The sequence below is a fragment of the Osmia lignaria genome, unplaced genomic scaffold, assembly GCF_051020975.1.
Source record: "Osmia lignaria lignaria isolate PbOS001 unplaced genomic scaffold, iyOsmLign1 scaffold0001, whole genome shotgun sequence".
NCBI classification, from domain to species: domain Eukaryota; kingdom Metazoa; phylum Arthropoda; class Insecta; order Hymenoptera; family Megachilidae; genus Osmia; species Osmia lignaria.
Genome location: NW_027478158.1, coordinates 13,992,789 through 14,013,607, shown reverse-complemented (window position 1 = coordinate 14,013,607; position 20,819 = coordinate 13,992,789).

The window sequence follows — 20,819 nt, the reverse complement described above, 5'->3', positions numbered from 1 at the left end:
GTTCCGAAGCTGCACCAACATAATAGAGGTACAGAAACACCGTGGCCTCTTTCTTTGAGATAACTCTGCACTATTGCGAGCTGCAAATGCCGCTTCCAGCTTAGCAGTGCAGAAGAAGAACAACAAGAAGAAGAAATATCTCGAAATATGTCCGTCAGACCCCTTCCCTTGAGATGAATCTGCAAATATCTCGGAAACGAAGCGAGCTATGGCAAAATGTTAAGAGACCTTTTTTGTAGAGAATTAAGTTTCCTACTTTTTGTCTTCTATGATATTTTTTGATCAGATGCGTAGTTCTCGAGATATATCAAGATATTTAAAAGTTCCGAAGCCGCACCAACATAATAGAGATACAGAAACACCGTGGCCCCTTTCTTTGAGATAACTCTGCACTATTGCGAGCTGGAAATGCCACTTCCAGTTTAGCTGTGCAGAAGAAGAACAACAAGAAGAAGAAATATCTCGAAATATGTCCGTTAGGCCCCTTCCCTTGAGATAAATCTGCAAATATCTCGGAAACGAAGCGAGCTATGGCAAAATGTTAAGAGACCTTTTTTGTAGAGAATTATGTTTCCTACAATTTATGTTCTATGACATTTTTTGATCAGAAGCGTAGTTTTCGAGATATATCGAGATATTTAAAAGTACCGAAGCCGCACCAACATAATAGAGATACAGAAACACGGTGGCCCCTTTCTTTGAGATAACTCTGCACTAGTGCGAGCCGCAAATGCCACTTCCAGCTTAGCTGTGCAGAAGAAGAACAACAAGAAGAAGAAATATCTCGAAATATGTCCGTCAGGCCCCTTCCCTTGAGATAAATATGCAAATATCTCGGAAACGAAGCGAGCTATGGCAAAATGTTAAGAGACCTTTTCTGTAGAGAATTAAGTTTCCTACTTTCTATGTTCGATGATATTTTTTGATCAGATGCGTAGTTCTCGAGATATATCAAGATATTTAAAAGTTCCGAAGCCGCACCAACATAATAGAGATACACAAACACCGTGGCCCCTTTCTTTGAGATAACTCTGCACTAGTGCGAGCCGCAAATGCCACTTCCAGCTTAGCTGTGCAGAAGAAGAACAACAAGAAGAAGAAATATCTCGAAATATGTCCGTCAGGCCCCTTCCCTTGAGATAAATATGCAAATATCTCGGAAACGAAGCGAGCTATGGCAAAATGTTAAGAGACCTTTTTTGTAGAGAATTAAGTTTCCTACTTTTTATGTTCTATGACATTTTTTGATCAGATGCGTAGTTCTCGAGATATATCAAGATATTTAAAAGTTCCGAAGCCGCACCAACATAATAGAGATACAGAAACACCGTGGCCCCTTTCTTTAAGATAACTCTGCACTATTGCGAGCTGCAAATGCCACTTCCAGCTTAGCTGTGCAGAGGAAGAACAACAAGAAGAAGAAATATCTCGAAATATGTCCGTCAGGCCAGTTCCTTTGAGCTAAATCTGCAAATATCTCGGAAACGAAGAGAGCTATGGCAAAATGTTAAGAGACCTTTTTTGTAGAGAATTAAGTTTCCTACTTTTTATGTTCGATGATATTTTTTGATCAGATGCGTAGTTCTCGAGATATATCAAGATATTTAAAAGTTCCGAAGCCGCACCAACATAATAGAGATACACAAACACCGTGGCCCCTTTCTTTGAGATAACTCTGCACTAGTGCGAGCCGCAAATGCCACTTCCAGCTTAGCTGTGCAGAAGAAGAACAACAAGAAGAAGAAATATCTCGAAATATGTCCGTCAGGCCCCTTCCCTTGAGATAAATATGCAAATATCTCGGAAACGAAGCGAGCTATGGCAAAATGTTAAGAGACCTTTTTTGTAGAGAATTAAGTTTCCTACTTTTTATCTTCTATGATATTTTTTGATCAGATGCGTAGGTCTCGAGATATATCAAGATATTTAAAAGTTCCGAAGCCGCACCAACATAATAGAGATACAGAAACACCGTGGCCCCTCTCTTTGAGATAACTCTGCACTATTGCGAGCTGCAAATGCCACTTCCAGCTTAGCTGTGCAGAAGAAGAACAACAAGAAGAAGAAATATCTCGAAATATGTCCGTCAGGCCAGTCCCTTTGAGCTGAATCTGCAAATATCTCGGAAACGAAGCGAGCTATGGCAAAATGTTAAGAGACCTTTTTTGTAGAGAATTATGTTTCCTCCAATTTATGTTCTATGATATTTTTTGATCAGAAGCGTAGTTTTCGAGATATATCGAGATATTTAAAAGTTCCGAAGCCGCACCAACATAATAGAGATACAGAAACACGGTGGCCCCTTTCTTTGAGATAACTCTGCACTAGTGCGAGCCGCAAATGCCACTTCCAGCTTAGCTGTGCAGAAGAAGAACAACAAGAAGAAGAAATATCTCGAAATATGTCCGTCAGGCCCCTTCCCTTGAGATAAATATGCAAATATCTCGGAAACGAAGCGAGCTATGGCAAAATGTTAAGAGACCTTTTTTGTAGAGAATTAAGTTTCCTACTTTTTGTGTTCTATGATATTTTTTGATCAGATGCGTAGTTCTCGAGATATATCAAGATATTTAAAAGTTCCGAAGCCGCACCAACATAATAGAGATACAGAAACACCGTGGCCCCTTTCTTTGAGATAACTCTGCACTATTGCGAGCTGGAAATGCCACTTCCAGTTTAGCTGTGCAGAAGAAGAACAACAAGAAGAAGAAATATCTCGAAATATGTCCGTTAGGCCCCTTCCCTTGAGATAAATCTGCAAATATCTCGGAAACGAAGAGAGCTATGGCAAAATGTTAAGAGACCTTTTTTGTAGAGAATTAAGTTTCCTACTTTTTAGGTTCGATGATATTTTTTGATCAGATGCGTAGTTCTCGAGATATATCAAGATATTTAAAAGTTCCGAAGCCGCACCAACATAATAGAGATACACAAACACCGTGGCCCCTTTCTTTGAGATAACTCTGCACTAGTGCGAGCCGCAAATGCCACTTCCAGCTTAGCTGTGCAGAAGAAGAACAACAAGAAGAAGAAATATCTCGAAATATGTCCGTCAGGCCCCTTCCCTTGAGATAAATATGCAAATATCTCGGAAACGAAGCGAGCTATGGCAAAATGTTAAGAGACCTTTTTTGTAGAGAATTAAGTTTCCTACTTTTTATCTTCTATGATATTTTTTGATCAGATGCGTAGGTCTCGAGATATATCAAGATATTTAAAAGTTCCGAAGCCGCACCAACATAATAGAGATACAGAAACACCGTGGCCCCTCTCTTTGAGATAACTCTGCACTATTGCGAGCTGCAAATGCCACTTCCAGCTTAGCTGTGCAGAAGAAGAACAACAAGAAGAAGAAATATCTCGAAATATGTCCGTCAGGCCAGTCCCTTTGAGCTGAATCTGCAAATATCTCGGAAACGAAGCGAGCTATGGCAAAATGTTAAGAGACCTTTTTTGTAGAGAATTATGTTTCCTCCAATTTATGTTCTATGATATTTTTTGATCAGAAGCGTAGTTTTCGAGATATATCGAGATATTTAAAAGTTCCGAAGCCGCACCAACATAATAGAGATACAGAAACACGGTGGCCCCTTTCTTTGAGATAACTCTGCACTAGTGCGAGCCGCAAATGCCACTTCCAGCTTAGCTGTGCAGAAGAAGAACAACAAGAAGAAGAAATATCTCGAAATATGTCCGTCAGGCCCCTTCCCTTGAGATAAATATGCAAATATCTCGGAAACGAAGCGAGCTATGGCAAAATGTTAAGAGACCTTTTTTGTAGAGAATTAAGTTTCCTACTTTTTGTGTTCTATGATATTTTTTGATCAGATGCGTAGTTCTCGAGATATATCAAGATATTTAAAAGTTCCGAAGCCGCACCAACATAATAGAGATACAGAAACACCGTGGCCCCTTTCTTTGAGATAACTCTGCACTATTGCGAGCTGGAAATGCCACTTCCAGTTTAGCTGTGCAGAAGAAGAACAACAAGAAGAAGAAATATCTCGAAATATGTCCGTTAGGCCCCTTCCCTTGAGATAAATCTGCAAATATCTCGGAAACGAAGCGAGCTATGGCAAAATGTTAAGAGACCTTTTTTGTAGAGAATTATGTTTCCTACAATTTATGTTCTATGATATTTTTTGATCAGAAGCGTAGTTTTCGAGATATATCGAGATATTTAAAAGTTCCGAAGCCGCACCAACATAATAGAGATACAGAAACACGGTGGCCCCTTTCTTTGAGATACCTCTGCACTAGTGCGAGCCGCAAATGCCACTTCCAGCTTAGCTGTGCAGAAGAAGAACAACAAGAAGAAGAAATATCTCGAAATATGTCCGTCAGGCCAGTTCCTTTGAGCTGAATCTGCAAATATCTCGGAAACGAAGCGAGCTATGGCAAAATGTTAAGAGACCTTTTTTGTAGAGAATTAAGTTTCCTACTTTTTATGTTCGATGATATTTTTTGATCAGATGCGTAGTTCTCGAGATATATCAAGATATTTAAAAGTTCCGAAGCCGCACCAACATAATAGAGATACACAAACACCGTGGCCCCTTTCTTTGAGATAACTCTGCACTAGTGCGAGCCGCAAATGCCACTTCCAGCTTAGCTGTGCAGAAGAAGAACAACAAGAAGAAGAAATATCTCGAAATATGTCCGTCAGGCCCCTTCCCTTGAGATAAATATGCAAATATCTCGGAAACGAAGCGAGCTATGGCAAAATGTTAAGAGACCTTTTTTGTAGAGAATTAAGTTTCCTACTTTTTATCTTCTATGATATTTTTTGATCAGATGCGTAGGTCTCGAGATATATCAAGATATTTAAAAGTTCCGAAGCCGCACCAACATAATAGAGATACAGAAACACCGTGGCCCCTCTCTTTGAGATAACTCTGCACTATTGCGAGCTGCAAATGCCACTTCCAGCTTAGCTGTGCAGAAGAAGAACAACAAGAAGAAGAAATATCTCGAAATATGTCCGTCAGGCCCCTTCCCTTGAGATAAATATGCAAATATCTCGGAAACCAAGCGAGCTATGGCAAAATGTTAAGAGACCTTTTTTGTAGAGAATTAAGTTTACTACTTTTTGTATTGTATGATATTTTTTGATCAGATGCGTAGTTCTCGAGATATATCAAGATATTTAAAAGTTCCGAAGCCGCACCAACATATTAGAGATACAGAAACACCGTGGCCCCTTTCTTTGAGATAACTGTGCACTAGTGCGAGCCGCAAATGCCACTTCCAGCTTAGCTGTGCAGAAGAAGAACAACAAGAAGAAGAAACTTCTCGAAATATGTCCGTCAGGCCCCTTCCCTTGAGATAAATCTGCAAATATCTCGGAAACCAAGCGAGCTATGGCAAAATGTTAAGAGACCTTTTTTGTAGAGAATTATGTTTCCTACAATTTATGTTCTATGATATTTTTTGATCAGAAGCGTAGTTTTCGAGATATATCGAGATATTTAAAAGTTACGAAGCCGCACCAACATAATAGAGATACAGAAACACCGTGGCCCCTTTCTTTGAGATAACTCTGCAATAGTGCGAGCAGCAAATGCCACTTCCAGCTTAGCTGTGCAGAGGAAGAACAACAAGAAAAAGAAGTATCTCGAAATATGTCCGTCAGGCCCGCTCCTTTGAGCTGAATCTGCAAATATCTCGGAAACGAAGCGAGCTATGGCAAAATGTTAAGAGACGTTTTTTGTAGAGAATTATGTTTCCTACAATTTATGTTCTATGATATTTTTTGATCAGAAGCGTAGTTTTCGAGATATATCGAGATATTTAAAAGTTCCGAAGCCGCACCAACATAATATAGATACAGAAACACCGTGGCCCCTTTCTTTGAGATAACTCTGCACTAGTGCGAGCCGCAAATGCCACTTCCAGCTTAGCTGTGCAGAAGAAGAACAACAAGAAGAAGAAATATCTCGAAATATGTCCGTCAGGCCAGTTCCTTTGAGCTGAATCTGCAAATATCTCGGAAACGAAGCGAGCTATGGCAAAATGTTAAGAGACGTTTTTTGTAGAGAATTATGTTTCCTACAATTTATCTTCTATGATATTTTTTGATCAGAAGCGTAGTTTTCGAGATATATCGAGATACTTAAAAGTTCCGAAGCCGCACCAACATATTAGAGATACAGAAACACCGTGGCCCCTTTCTTTGAGATAACTGTGCACTAGTGCGAGCCGCAAATGCCACTTCCAGCTTAGCTGTGCAGAAGAAGAACAACAAGAAGAAGAAACTTCTCGAAATATGTCCGTTAGGCCCCTTCCCTTGAGATAAATCTGCAAATATCTCGGAAACGAAGCGAGCTATGGCAAAATGTTAAGAGACCTTTTTTGTAGAGAATTAAGTTTCCTACTTTTTATGTTCTATGATATTTTTTGATCAGATGCGTAGTTCTCGAGATATATCAAGATATTTAAAAGTTCCGAAGCCGCACCAACATAATAGAGATACAGAAACACCGTGGCCCCTTTCTTTGAGATAACTCTGCACTATTGCGAGCTGTAAATGCCACTTCCAGCTTAGCTGTGCAGAAGAAGAACAACAAGAAGAAGAAATATCTCGAAATATGTCCGTCAGGCCCCTGCCCTTGAGATATATCTGCAAATATCTCGGAAACGAAGCGAGCTATGGCAAAATGTTGAGAGACCTTTTTTGTAGAGAATTATGTTTCCTACAATTTATGTTCTATGATATTTTTTGATCAGAAGCGTAGTTTTCGAGATATATCGAGATATTTAAAAGTTCCGAAGCCGCACCAACATAATAGAGATACAGAAACACCGTGGCCCCTTTCTTTGAGATAACTCTGCACTAGTGCGAGCCGCAAATGCCACTTCCAGCTTAGCTGTGCAGAAGAAGAACAACAAGAAGAAGAAATATCTCGAAATATGTCCGTCAGGCCCCTTCCCTTGAGATAAATCTGCAAATATCTCGGAAACGAAGCGAGCTATGGCAAAATGTTAAGAGACCTTTTTTGTAGAGAATTAAGTTTCCTACTTTTTATGTTCTATGATATTTTTTGATCAGATGCGTAGTTCTCGAGATATATCAAGATATTTAAAAGTTCCGAAGCCGCGCCAACATAATAGAGATACAGAAACACCGTGGCTCCTTTCTTTGAGATAACTCTGCACTATTGCGAGCTGCAAATGCCACTTCCAGCTTAGCTGTGCAGAAGAAGAACAACAAGAAGAAGAAATATCTCGAAATATGTCCGTCAGGCCCCTTCCCTTGAGATAAATATGCAAATATCTCGGAAACCAAGCGAGCTATGGCAAAATGTTAAGAGACCTTTTTTGTAGAGAATTAAGTTTACTACTTTTTGTATTGTATGATATTTTTTGATCAGATGCGTAGTTCTCGAGATATATCAAGATATTTAAAAGTTCCGAAGCCGCACCAACATATTAGAGATACAGAAACACCGTGGCCCCTTTCTTTGAGATAACTGTGCACTAGTGCGAGCCGCAAATGCCACTTCCAGCTTAGCTGTGCAGAAGAAGAACAACAAGAAGAAGAAACTTCTCGAAATATGTCCGTCAGGCCCCTTCCCTTGAGATAAATCTGCAAATATCTCGGAAACCAAGCGAGCTATGGCAAAATGTTAAGAGACCTTTTTTGTAGAGAATTATGTTTCCTACAATTTATGTTCTATGATATTTTTTGATCAGAAGCGTAGTTTTCGAGATATATCGAGATATTTAAAAGTTACGAAGCCGCACCAACATAATAGAGATACAGAAACACCGTGGCCCCTTTCTTTGAGATAACTCTGCAATAGTGCGAGCAGCAAATGCCACTTCCAGCTTAGCTGTGCAGAGGAAGAACAACAAGAAAAAGAAGTATCTCGAAATATGTCCGTCAGGCCCGCTCCTTTGAGCTGAATCTGCAAATATCTCGGAAACGAAGCGAGCTATGGCAAAATGTTAAGAGACGTTTTTTGTAGAGAATTATGTTTCCTACAATTTATGTTCTATGATATTTTTTGATCAGAAGCGTAGTTTTCGAGATATATCGAGATATTTAAAAGTTCCGAAGCCGCACCAACATAATATAGATACAGAAACACCGTGGCCCCTTTCTTTGAGATAACTCTGCACTAGTGCGAGCCGCAAATGCCACTTCCAGCTTAGCTGTGCAGAAGAAGAACAACAAGAAGAAGAAATATCTCGAAATATGTCCGTCAGGCCAGTTCCTTTGAGCTGAATCTGCAAATATCTCGGAAACGAAGCGAGCTATGGCAAAATGTTAAGAGACGTTTTTTGTAGAGAATTATGTTTCCTACAATTTATCTTCTATGATATTTTTTGATCAGAAGCGTAGTTTTCGAGATATATCGAGATACTTAAAAGTTCCGAAGCCGCACCAACATATTAGAGATACAGAAACACCGTGGCCCCTTTCTTTGAGATAACTGTGCACTAGTGCGAGCCGCAAATGCCACTTCCAGCTTAGCTGTGCAGAAGAAGAACAACAAGAAGAAGAAACTTCTCGAAATATGTCCGTTAGGCCCCTTCCCTTGAGATAAATCTGCAAATATCTCGGAAACGAAGCGAGCTATGGCAAAATGTTAAGAGACCTTTTTTGTAGAGAATTAAGTTTCCTACTTTTTATGTTCTATGATATTTTTTGATCAGATGCGTAGTTCTCGAGATATATCAAGATATTTAAAAGTTCCGAAGCCGCACCAACATAATAGAGATACAGAAACACCGTGGCCCCTTTCTTTGAGATAACTCTGCACTATTGCGAGCTGTAAATGCCACTTCCAGCTTAGCTGTGCAGAAGAAGAACAACAAGAAGAAGAAATATCTCGAAATATGTCCGTCAGGCCCCTGCCCTTGAGATATATCTGCAAATATCTCGGAAACGAAGCGAGCTATGGCAAAATGTTGAGAGACCTTTTTTGTAGAGAATTATGTTTCCTACAATTTATGTTCTATGATATTTTTTGATCAGAAGCGTAGTTTTCGAGATATATCGAGATATTTAAAAGTTCCGAAGCCGCACCAACATAATAGAGATACAGAAACACCGTGGCCCCTTTCTTTGAGATAACTCTGCACTAGTGCGAGCCGCAAATGCCACTTCCAGCTTAGCTGTGCAGAAGAAGAACAACAAGAAGAAGAAATATCTCGAAATATGTCCGTCAGGCCCCTTCCCTTGAGATAAATCTGCAAATATCTCGGAAACGAAGCGAGCTATGGCAAAATGTTAAGAGACCTTTTTTGTAGAGAATTAAGTTTCCTACTTTTTATGTTCTATGATATTTTTTGATCAGATGCGTAGTTCTCGAGATATATCAAGATATTTAAAAGTTCCGAAGCCGCGCCAACATAATAGAGATACAGAAACACCGTGGCTCCTTTCTTTGAGATAACTCTGCACTATTGCGAGCTGGAAATGCCACTTCCAGTTTAGCTGTGCAGAAGAAGAACAACAAGAAGAAGAAATATCTCGAAATATGTCCGTTAGGCCCCTTCCCTTGAGATAAATCTGCAAATATCTCGGAAACGAAGCGAGCTATGGCAAAATGTTAAGAGACCTTTTTTGTAGAGAATTAAGTTTCCTACTTTTTATGTTCTATGATATTTTTTGATCAGATGCGTAGTTCTCGAGATATATCAAGATATTTAAAAGTTCCGAAGCCGCACCAACATAATAGAGACACAGAAACACCGTGGCCCCTTTCTTTGAGATAACTCTGCACTATTGCGAGCTGCAAATGCCACTTCCAGCTTAGCTGTGCAGAGGAAGAACAACAAGAAAAAGAAGTATCTCGAAATATGTCCGTCAGGCCCGTTCCTTTGAGCTGAATCTGCAAATATCTCGGAAACGAAGCGAGCTATGGCAAAATGTTAAGAGACGTTTTTTGTAGAGAATTATGTTTCCTACAATTTATGTTCTATGATATTTTTCGATCAGAAGCGTAGTTTTCGAGATATATCGAGATATTTAAAAGTTCCGAAGCCGCACCAACATAATAGAGATACAGAAACACCGTGGCCCCTTTCTTTGAGATAACTCTGCACTAGTGCGAGCCGCAAATGCCACTTCCAGCTTAGCTGTGCAGAAGAAGAACAACAAGAAGAAGAAATATCTCGAAATATGTCCGTCAGGCCAGTTCCTTTGAGCTGAATCTGCAAATATCTCGGAAACGAAGCGAGCTATGGCAAAATGTTAAGAGACGTTTTTTGTAGAGAATTATGTTTCCTACAATTTATGTTCTATGATATTTTTTGATCAGAAGCGTAGTTTTCGAGATATATCGAGATACTTAAAACTTCCGAAGCCGCACCAACATATTAGAGATAGAGAAACACCGTGGCCCCTTTCTTTGAGATAACTGTGCACTAGTGCGAGCCGCAAATGCCACTTCCAGCTTAGCTGTGCAGAAGAAGAACAACAAGAAGAAGAAACTTCTCGAAATATGTCCGTTAGGCCCCTTCCCTTGAGATAAATCTGCAAATATCTCGGAAACGAAGCGAGCTATGGCAAAATGTTAAGAGACCTTTTTTGTAGAGAATTAAGTTTCCTACTTTTTAATTTGTATGATATTTTTTGATCAGATGCGTAGTTCTCGAGATATATCAAGATATTTAAAAGTTCCGAAGCCGCACCAACATAATAGAGATACAGAAACACCGTGGCCCCTTTCTTTGAGATAACTCTGCACTATTGCGAGCTGTAAATGCCACCTCCAGCTTAGCTGTGCAGAAGAAGAACAACAAGAAGAAGAAATATCTCGAAATATGTCCGTCAGGCCCCTGCCCTTGAGATATATCTGCAAATATCTCGGAAACGAAGCGAGCTATGGCAAAATGTTGACAGACCTTTTTTGTAGAGAATTATGTTTCCTACAATTTATGTTCTATGATATTTTTTGATCAGAAGCGTAGTTTTCGAGATATATCGAGATGTTTAAAAGTTCCGAAGCCGCACCAACATAATAGAGATACAGAAACACCGTGGCCCCTTTCTTTGAGATAACTCTGCACTAGTGCGAGCCGCAAATGCCACTTCCAGCTTAGCTGTGCAGAAGAAGAACAACAAGAAGAAGAAATATCTCGAAATATGTCCGTCAGGCCCCTTCCCTTGAGATAAATCTGCAAATATCTCGGAAACGAAGCGAGCTATGGCAAAATGTTAAGAGACCTTTTTTGTAGAGAATCAAGTTTCCTACTTTTTATGTTGTATGATATTTTTTGATCAGATGCGTAGTTCTCGAGATATATCAAGATATTAAAAAGTTCCGAAGCCGCACCAACATAATAGAGATACAGAAACACCGTGGCCCCTTTCTTTGAGATAACTCTGCACTATTGCGAGCTGGAAATGCCACTTCCAGTTTAGCTGTGCAGAAGAAGAACAACAAGAAGAAGAAATATCTCGAAATATGTCCGTTAGGCCCCTTCCCTTGAGATAAATCTCCAAATATCTCGGAAACGAAGCGAGCTATCGCAAAATGTTAAGAGACCTTTTTTGTAGAGAATTAAGTTTCCTGCTTTTTCTGTTCTATGATATTTTTTGATCAGATGCGCAGTTCTCGAGATATATCAAGATATTTAAAAGTTCCGAAGCCGCACCAACATAATAGAGATACAGAAACACCGTGGCCCCTCTCTTTGAGATAACTGTGCACTAGTGCGAGCCGCAAATGCCACTTCCAGCTTAGCTGTGCAGAAGAAGAACAACAAGAAGAAGAAATATCTCGAAATATGTCCGTCAGGCCCCTTCCCTTGAGATATATCTGCAAATATCTCGGAAACGAAGCGACCTATGGCAAAATGTTAAGAGACGTTTTTTGTAGAGAATTAAGTTTCCTACTTTTTATGTTCTATGATATTTTTTGATCAGATGCGTAGTTCTCGAGATATATCAAGATATTTAAAAGTTCCGAAGCCGCACCAACATAATAGAGATACAGAAACACCGTGGCCCCTTTCTTGGAGATAACTCTGCACTATTGCGAGCTGCAAATGCCACTTCCAGCTTAGCTGTGCAGAGGAAGAACAACAAGAAAAAGAAGTATCCCGAAATATGTCCGTCAGGCCCGTTCCTTTGAGCTGAATCTGCAAATATCTCGGAAAGGAAGCGAGCTATGGCAAAATGTTAAGAGACGTTTTTTGTAGAGAATTATGTTTCCTACAATTTATGTTCTATGATATTTTTTGATCAGAAGCGTAGTTTTCGAGATATATCGAGATATTTAAAAGTTCCGAAGCCGCACCAACATAATAGAGATACAGAAACACCGTGGCCCCTTTCTTTGAGACAACTCTGCACTAGTGCGAGCCGCAAATGCCACTTCCAGCTTAGCTGTGCAGAAGAAGAACAACAAGAAGAAGAAATATCTCGAAATATGTCCGTTAGGCCCCTTCCCTTGAGATAAATCTGCAAATATCTCGGAAACGAACCGAGCTCTGGCAAAATGTTAAGAGACCTTTTTTGTAGAGAATTAAGTTTCCTACTTTTCATGTTCTATGATATTTTTTGATCAGATGCGTAGTTCTCGAGATATATCAAGATATTTAAAAGTTCCGAAGCCGCACCAACATAATAGAGATACAGAAACACCGTGGCCCCTTTCTTTGAGATAAATCTGCACTAGTGCGAGCCGCAAATGCCACTTCCAGCTTAGCTGTGCAGAAGAAGAACAACAAGAAGAAGAAATATCTCGAAATATGTCCGTTAGGCCCCTTCCCTTGAGATAAATCTCCAAATATCTCGGAAACGAAGCGAGCTATCGCAAAATGTTAAGAGACCTTTTTTGTAGAGAACTAAGTTTCCTGCTTTTTATGTTCTATGATATTTTTTGATCAGATGCGCAGTTCTCGAGATATATCAAGATATTTAAAAGTTCCGAAGCCGCACCAACATAATAGAGATACAGAAACACCGTGGCCCCTCTCTTTGAGATAACTGTGCACTAGTGCGAGCCGCAAATGCCACTTCCAGCTTAGCTGTGCAGAAGAAGAACAACAAGAAGAAGAAATATCTCGAAATATGTCCGTCAGGCCCCTTCCCTTGAGATATATCTGCAAATATCTCGGAAACGAAGCGACCTATGGCAAAATGTTAAGAGACGTTTTTTGTAGAGAATTAAGTTTCCTACTTTTTATGTTCTATGATATTTTTTGATCAGATGCGTAGTTCTCGAGATATATCAAGATATTTAAAAGTTCCGAAGCCGCACCAACATAATAGAGATACAGAAACACCGTGGCCCCTTTCTTTGAGATAACTCTGCACTATTGCGAGCTGCAAATGCCACTTCCAGCTTAGCTGTGCATAGGAAGAACAACAAGAAAAAGAAGTATCTCGAAATATGTCCGTCAGGCCCGTTCCTTTGAGCTGAATCTGCAAATATCTCGGAAACGAAGCGAGCTATGGCAAAATGTTAAGAGACGTTTTTTGTAGAGAATTATGTTTCCTACAATTTATGTTCTATGATATTTTTTGATCAGAAGCGTAGTTTTCGAGATATATCGAGATATTTAAAAGTTCCGAAGCCGCACCAACATAATAGAGATACAGAAACACCGTGGCCCCTTTCTTTGAGACAACTCTGCACTAGTGCGAGCCGCAAATGCCACTTCCAGCTTAGCTGTGCAGAAGAAGAACAACAAGAAGAAGAAATATCTCGAAATATCTCCGTCAGGCCCCTTCCCTTGAGATAAATCTGCAAATATCTCGGAAACGAAGCGAGCTATGGCAAAATGTTAAGAGACCTTTTTTGTAGAGAATTAAGTTTCCTACTTTTTATGTTCTATGATATTTTTTGATCAGAAGCGTAGTTTTCGAGATATATCGAGATATTTAAAAGTTCCGAAGCCGCACCAACATAATAGAGATACAGAAACACCGTGGCCCCTTTCTTTGAGATAACTCTGCACTAGTGCGAGCCGCAAATGCCACTTCCAGCTTAGCTGTGCAGAAGAAGAACAACAAGAAGAAGAAATATCTCGAAATATGTCCGTCAGGCCCCTTCCCTTGAGATAAATCTGCAAATATCTCGGAAACGAAGCGAGCTATGGCAAAATGTTAAGAGACGTTTTTTGTAGAGAATTATCTTTCCTACAATTTATGTTCTATTATATTTTTTGATCAGAAGCGTAGTTTTCGAGATATATCGAGATGTTTAAAAGTTCCGAAGCCGCACCAACATAATAGAGATACAGAAACACCGTGGCCCCTTTCTTTGAGATAACTCTGCACTAGTGCGAGCCGCAAATGCCACTTCCAGCTTAGCTGTGCAGAAGAAGAACAACAAGAAGAAGAAATATCTCGAAATATGTCCGTCAGGCCCCTTCCCTTGAGATAAATCTGCAAATATCTCGGAAACGAAGCGAGCTATGGCAAAATGTTAAGAGACCTTTTTTGTAGAGAATTAAGTTTCCTACTTTTTATGTTCTATGATATTTTTTGATCAGATGCGTAGTTCTCGAGATATATCAAGATATTTAAAAGTTCCGAAGCCGCACCAACATAATAGAGATACAGATACACCGTGGCCCCTTTCTTTGAGATAACTCTGCACTATTGCGAGCTGCAAATGCCACTTCCAGCTTAGCTGTGCAGAGGAAGAACAACAAGAAAAAGAAGTATCTCGAAATATGTCCGTCAGGCCCGTTCCTTTGAGCTGAATCTGCAAATATCTCGGAAACGAAGCGAGCTATGGCAAAATGTTAAGAGACGTTTTTTGTAGAGAATTATCTTTCCTACAATTTATGTTCTATGATATTTTTTGATCAGAAGCGTAGTTTTCGAGATATATCGAGATATTTAAAAGTTCCGAAGCCGCACCAACATAATAGAGATACAGAAACACCGTGGCCCCTTCCTTTGAGACAACTCTGCACTAGTGCGAGCCGCAAATGCCACTTCCAGCTTAGCTGTGCAGAAGAAGAACAACAAGAAGAAGAAATATCTCGAAATATCTCCGTCAGGCCCCTTCCCTTGAGATAAATCTGCAAATATCTCGGAAACGAAGCGAGCTATGGCAAAATGTTAAGAGACCTTTTTTGTAGAGAATTAAGTTTCCTACTTTTTATGTTCTATGATATTTTTTGATCAGAAGCGTAGTTTTCGAGATATATCGAGATATTTAAAAGTTCCGAAGCCGCACCAACATAATAGAGATACAGAAACACCGTGGCCCCTTTCTTTGAGATAACTCTGCACTAGTGCGAGCCGCAAATGCCACTTCCAGCTTAGCTGTGCAGAAGAAGAACAACAAGAAGAAGAAATATCTCGAAATATGTCCGTCAGGCCCCTTCCCTTGAGATAAATCTGCAAATATCTCGGAAACGAAGCGAGCTATGGCAAAATGTTAAGAGACCTTTTTTGTAGAGAATTATGTTTCCTACTTTTTATGTTCTATGATATTTTTTGATCAGACGCGTAGTTCTCGAGATATATCAAGATATTTAAAAGTTCCGAAGCCGCACCAACATAATAGAGATACAGAAACACCGTGGCCCCTTTCTTTGAGATAACTCTGCAATAGTGCGAGCCGCAAATGCCACTTCCAGCTTAGCTGTGCAGAAGAAGAACAACAAGAAGAAGAAATATCTCGAAATATGTCCGTTAGGCCCCTTCCCTTGAGATAAAACTGCAAATATCTCGGAAACGAAGCGAGCTATGGCAAAATGTTAAGAGACCTTTTTTGTAGAGAATTAAGTTTCCTACTTTTTATGTTCTATGTTATTTTTTGATCACATGCGTAGTTCTCGAGATATATCAAGATATTTAAAAGTTCCGAAGCCGCACCAACATAATAGAGATACAGAAACACCGTGGCCCCTTTCTTTGAGATAACTCTGCACTATTGCGAGCTGTAAATGCCACTTCCAGCTTAGCTGTGCAGAAGGAGAACAACAAGAAGAAGAAATATCTCGAAATATGTCCGTCAGGCCCCTTCCCTTGAGATAAATCTGCAAATATCTCGGAAACGAAGCGAGCTATGGCAAAATGTTAAGAGACCTTTTTTGTAGAGAATTAAGTTTCCTACTTTTTATGTTCTATGATATTTTTTGATCAGATGCGTAGTTCTCGAGATATATCAAGATATTTAAAAGTTCCGAAGCCGCACCAACATAATAGAGATACAGAAACACCGTGGCCCCTTTCTTTGAGATAACTCTGCACTAGTGCGAGGCGCAAATGCCACTTCCAGCTTAGCTGTGCAGAAGAAGAACAACAAGAAGAAGAAATATCTCGAAATATGTCCGTCAGGCCCCTTCCCTTGAGATAAATCTGCAAATATCTCGGAAACGAAGCGAGCTATGGCAAAATGTTAAGAGACCTTTTTTGTAGAGAATTAAGTTTCCTACTTTTTATGTTCTATGATATTTTTTGATCAGATGCGTAGTTCTCGAGATATATCAAGATATTTAAAAGTTCCGAAGCCGCACCAACATAATAGAGATACAGATACACCGTGGCCCCTTTCTTTGAGATAACTCTGCACTATTGCGAGCTGCAAATGCCACTTCCAGCTTAGCTGTGCAGAGGAAGAACAACAAGAAAAAGAAGTATCTCGAAATATGTCCGTCAGGCCCGTTCCTTTGAGCTGAATCTGCAAATATCTCGGAAACGAAGCGAGCTATGGCAAAATGTTAAGAGACGTTTTTTGTAGAGAATTATCTTTCCTACAATTTATGTTCTATGATATTTTTTGATCAGAAGCGTAGTTTTCGAGATATATCGAGATATTTAAAAGTTCCGAAGCCGCACCAACATAATAGAGATACAGAAACACCGTGGCCCCTTTCTTTGAGACAACTCTGCACTAGTGCGAGCCGCAAATGCCACTTCCAGCTTAGCTGTGCAGAAGAAGAACAACAAGAAGAAGAAATATCTCGAAATATGTCCGTCAGGCCCCTTCCCTTGAGATAAATCTGCAAATATCTCGGAAACGAAGCGAGGTATGGCAAAATGTTAAGAGACCTTTTTTGTAGAGAATTAAGTTTCCTACTTTTTATGTTCTATGATATTTTTTGATCAGATGCGTAGTTCTCGAGATATATCAAGATATTTAAAAGTTCCGAAGCCGCACCAACATAATAGAGATACAGAAACACCGTGGCCCCTTTCTTTGAGATAACTCTGCACTAGGGCGAGCCGCTAATGCCACTTCCAGCTTAGCTGTGCAGAAGAAGAACAACAAGAAGAAGAAATATCTCGAAATATGTCCGTCAGGCCCCTTCCCTTGAGATATATCTGCAAATATCTCGGAAACGAAGCGAGCTATGGCAAAATGTTAAGAGACCTTTTTTGTAGAGAATTAAGTTTCCTACTTTTTATGTTCTATGATATTTTTTGATCAGATGCGTAGTTCTCGAGATATATCAAGATATTTAAAAGTTCCGAAGCCGCACCAACATAATAGAGATACAGAAACACCGTGGCCCCTTTCTTTGAGATAACTCTGCACTATTGCGAGCTGCAAATGCCACTTCCAGCTTAGCTGTGCAGAGGAAGAACAACAAGAAAAAGAAGTATCTCGAAATATGTCCGTCAGGCCCGTTCCTTTGAGCTGAATCTGCAAATATCTCGGAAACGAAGCGAGCTATGGCAAAATGTTAAGAGACGCTTTTTGTAGAGAATTATCTTTCCTACAATTTATGTTCTATGATATTTTTTGATCAGAAGCGTAGTTTTCGAGATATATCGAGATATTTAAAAGTTCCGAAGCCGCACCAATATAATAGAGATACAGAAACACCGTGGCCCCTTTCTTTGAGACAACTCTGCACTAGTGCGAGCCGCAAATGCCACTTCCAGCTTAGCTGTGCAGAAGAAGAACAACAAGAAGAAGAAATATCTCGAAATATGTCCGTCAGGCCCCTTCCCTTGAGATAAATCTGCAAATATCTCGGAAACGAAGCGAGCTATGGCAAAATGTTAAGAGACCTTTTTTGTAGAGAATTAAGTTTCCTACTTTTTATGTTCTATGATATTTTTTGATCAGAAGCGTAGTTTTCGAGATATATCGAGATATTTAAAAGTTCCGAAGCCGCACCAACATAATAGAGATACAGAAACACCGTGGCCCCTTTCTTTGAGATAACTCTGCACTAGTGCGAGCCGCAAATGCCACTTCCAGCTTAGCTGTGCAGAAGAAGAACAACAAGAAGAAGAAATATCTCGAAATATGTCCGTTAGGCCCCTTCCCTTGAGATAAAACTGCAAATATCTCGGAAACGAAGCGAGCTATGGCAAAATGTTAAGAGACCTTTTTTGTAGAGAATTAAGTTTCCTACTTTTTATGTTCTATGATATTTTTTGATCAGATGCGTAGCTCTCGAGATATATCAAGATATTTAAAAGTTCCGAAGCCGCACCAACATAATAGAGATACAGAAACACCGTGGCCCCTTTCTTTGAGATAACTCTGCACTATTGCGAGCTGTAAATGCCACTTCCAGCTTAGCTGTGCAGAAGAAGAACAACAAGAAGAAGAAATATCTCGAAATATGTCCGTCAGGCCCCTGCCCTTGAGATATATCTGCAAATATCTCGGAAACGAAGCGAGCTATGGCAAAATGTTGAGAGACCTTTTTTGTAGAGAATTATGTTTCCTACAATTTATGTTCTATGATATTTTTTGATCAGAAGCGTAGTTTTCGAGATATATCGAGATATTTAAAAGTTCCGAAGCCGCACCATCATAATAGAGATACAGAAACACCGTGGCCCCTTTCTTTGAGATAACTCTGCAATAGTGCGAGCCGCAAATGCCACTTCCAGCTTAGCTGTGCAGAAGAAGAACAACAAGAAGAAGAAATATCTCGAAATATGTCCGTCAGGCCCCTTCCCTTGAGATAAATCTGCAAATATCTCGGAAACGAAGCGAGCTATGGCAAAATGTTAAGAGACCTTTTTTGTAGAGAATTATGTTTCCTACTTTTTATGTTCTATGATATTTTTTGATCAGACGCGTAGTTCTCGAGATATATCAAGATATTTAAAAGTTCCGAAGCCGCACCAACATAATAGAGATACAGAAACACCGTGGCCCCTTTCTTTGAGATAACTCTGCAATAGTGCGAGCCGCAAATGCCACTTCCAGCTTAGCTGTGCAGAAGAAGAACAACAAGAAGAAGAAATATCTCGAAATATGTCCGTTAGGCCCCTTCCCTTGAGATAAAACTGCAAATATCTCGGAAACGAAGCGAGCTATGGCAAAATGTTAAGAGACCTTTTTTGTAGAGAATTAAGTTTCCTACTTTTTATGTTCTATGATATTTTTTGATCAGATGCGTAGCTCTCGAGATATATCAAGATATTTAAAAGTTCCGAAGCCGCACCAACATAATAGAGATACAGAAACACCGTGGCCCCTTTCTTTGAGATAACTCTGCACTATTGCGAGCTGTAAATGCCACTTCCAGCTTAGCTGTGCAGAAGAAGAACAACAAGAAGAAGAAATATCTCGAAATATGTCCGTCAGGCCCCTGCCCTTGAGATATATCTGCAAATATCTCGGAAACGAAGCGAGCTATGGCAAAATGTTGAGAGACCTTTTTTGTAGAGAATTATGTTTCCTACAATTTATGTTCTATGATATTTTTTGATCAGAAGCGTAGTTTTCGAGATATATCGAGATATTTAAAAGTTCCGAAGCCGCACCATCATAATAGAGATACAGAAACACCGTGGCCCCTTTCTTTGAGATAACTCTGCAATAGTGCGAGCCGCAAATGCCACTTCCAGCTTAGCTGTGCAGAAGAAGAACAACAAGAAGAAGAAATATCTCGAAATATGTCCGTCAGGCCCCTTCCCTTGAGATAAATCTGCAAATATCTCGGAAACGAAGCGAGCTATGGCAAAATGTTAAGAGACCTTTTTGGTAGAGAATTAAGTTTCCTACTTTTTATGTCCTATGATATTTTTTGATCAGATGCGTAGTTCTCGAGATATATCAAGATATTTAAAAGTTCCGAAGCCGCACCAACATAATAGAGATACAGAAACACCGTGGCCCCTTTCTTTGAGATAACTCTGCACTAGTGCGAGCCGTAAATGCCACTTCCAGCTTAGCTGTGCAGAAGAAGAACAACAAGAAGAAGAAATATCTCGAAATATGTCCGTCAGGCCCCTTCCCTTGAGATAAATCTGCAAATATCTCGGAAACGAAGCGAGCTATGGCAAAATGTTAAGAGACCTTTTTTGTAGAGAATTAAGTTTCCTACTTTTTATGTTCTATGATATTTTTTGATCAGATGCGTAGTTCTCGAGATATATCAAGATATTTAAAAGTTCCGAAGCCGCACCAACATAATACAGATACAGAAACACCGTGGCCCCTTTCTTTGAGATAACTGTGCACTAGTGCGAGCCGCAAATGCCACTTCCAGCTTAGCTGTGCAGAAGAAGAACAACAAGAAGAAGAAATATCTCGAAATATGTCCGTCAGGCCCCTTCCCTTGAGATAAATCTGCAAATATCTCGGAAACGAAGCGAGGTATGGCAAAATGTTAAGAGACCTTTTTTGTAGAGAATTAAGTTTCCTACTTTTTATGTTCTATGATATTTTTTGATCAGATGCGTAGTTCTCGAGATATATCAAGATATTTAAAAGTTCCGAAGCCGCACCAACATAATAGAGATACAGAAACACCGTGGCCCCTTTCTTTGAGAAAACTCTGCACTATTGCGAGCTGTAAATGCCACTTCCAGCTTAGCTGTGCAGAAGAAGAACAACAAGAAGAAGAAATATCTCGAAATATGTCCGTCAGGCCCCTTCCCTTGAGATATATCTGCAAATATCTCGGAAACGAAGCGAGCTATG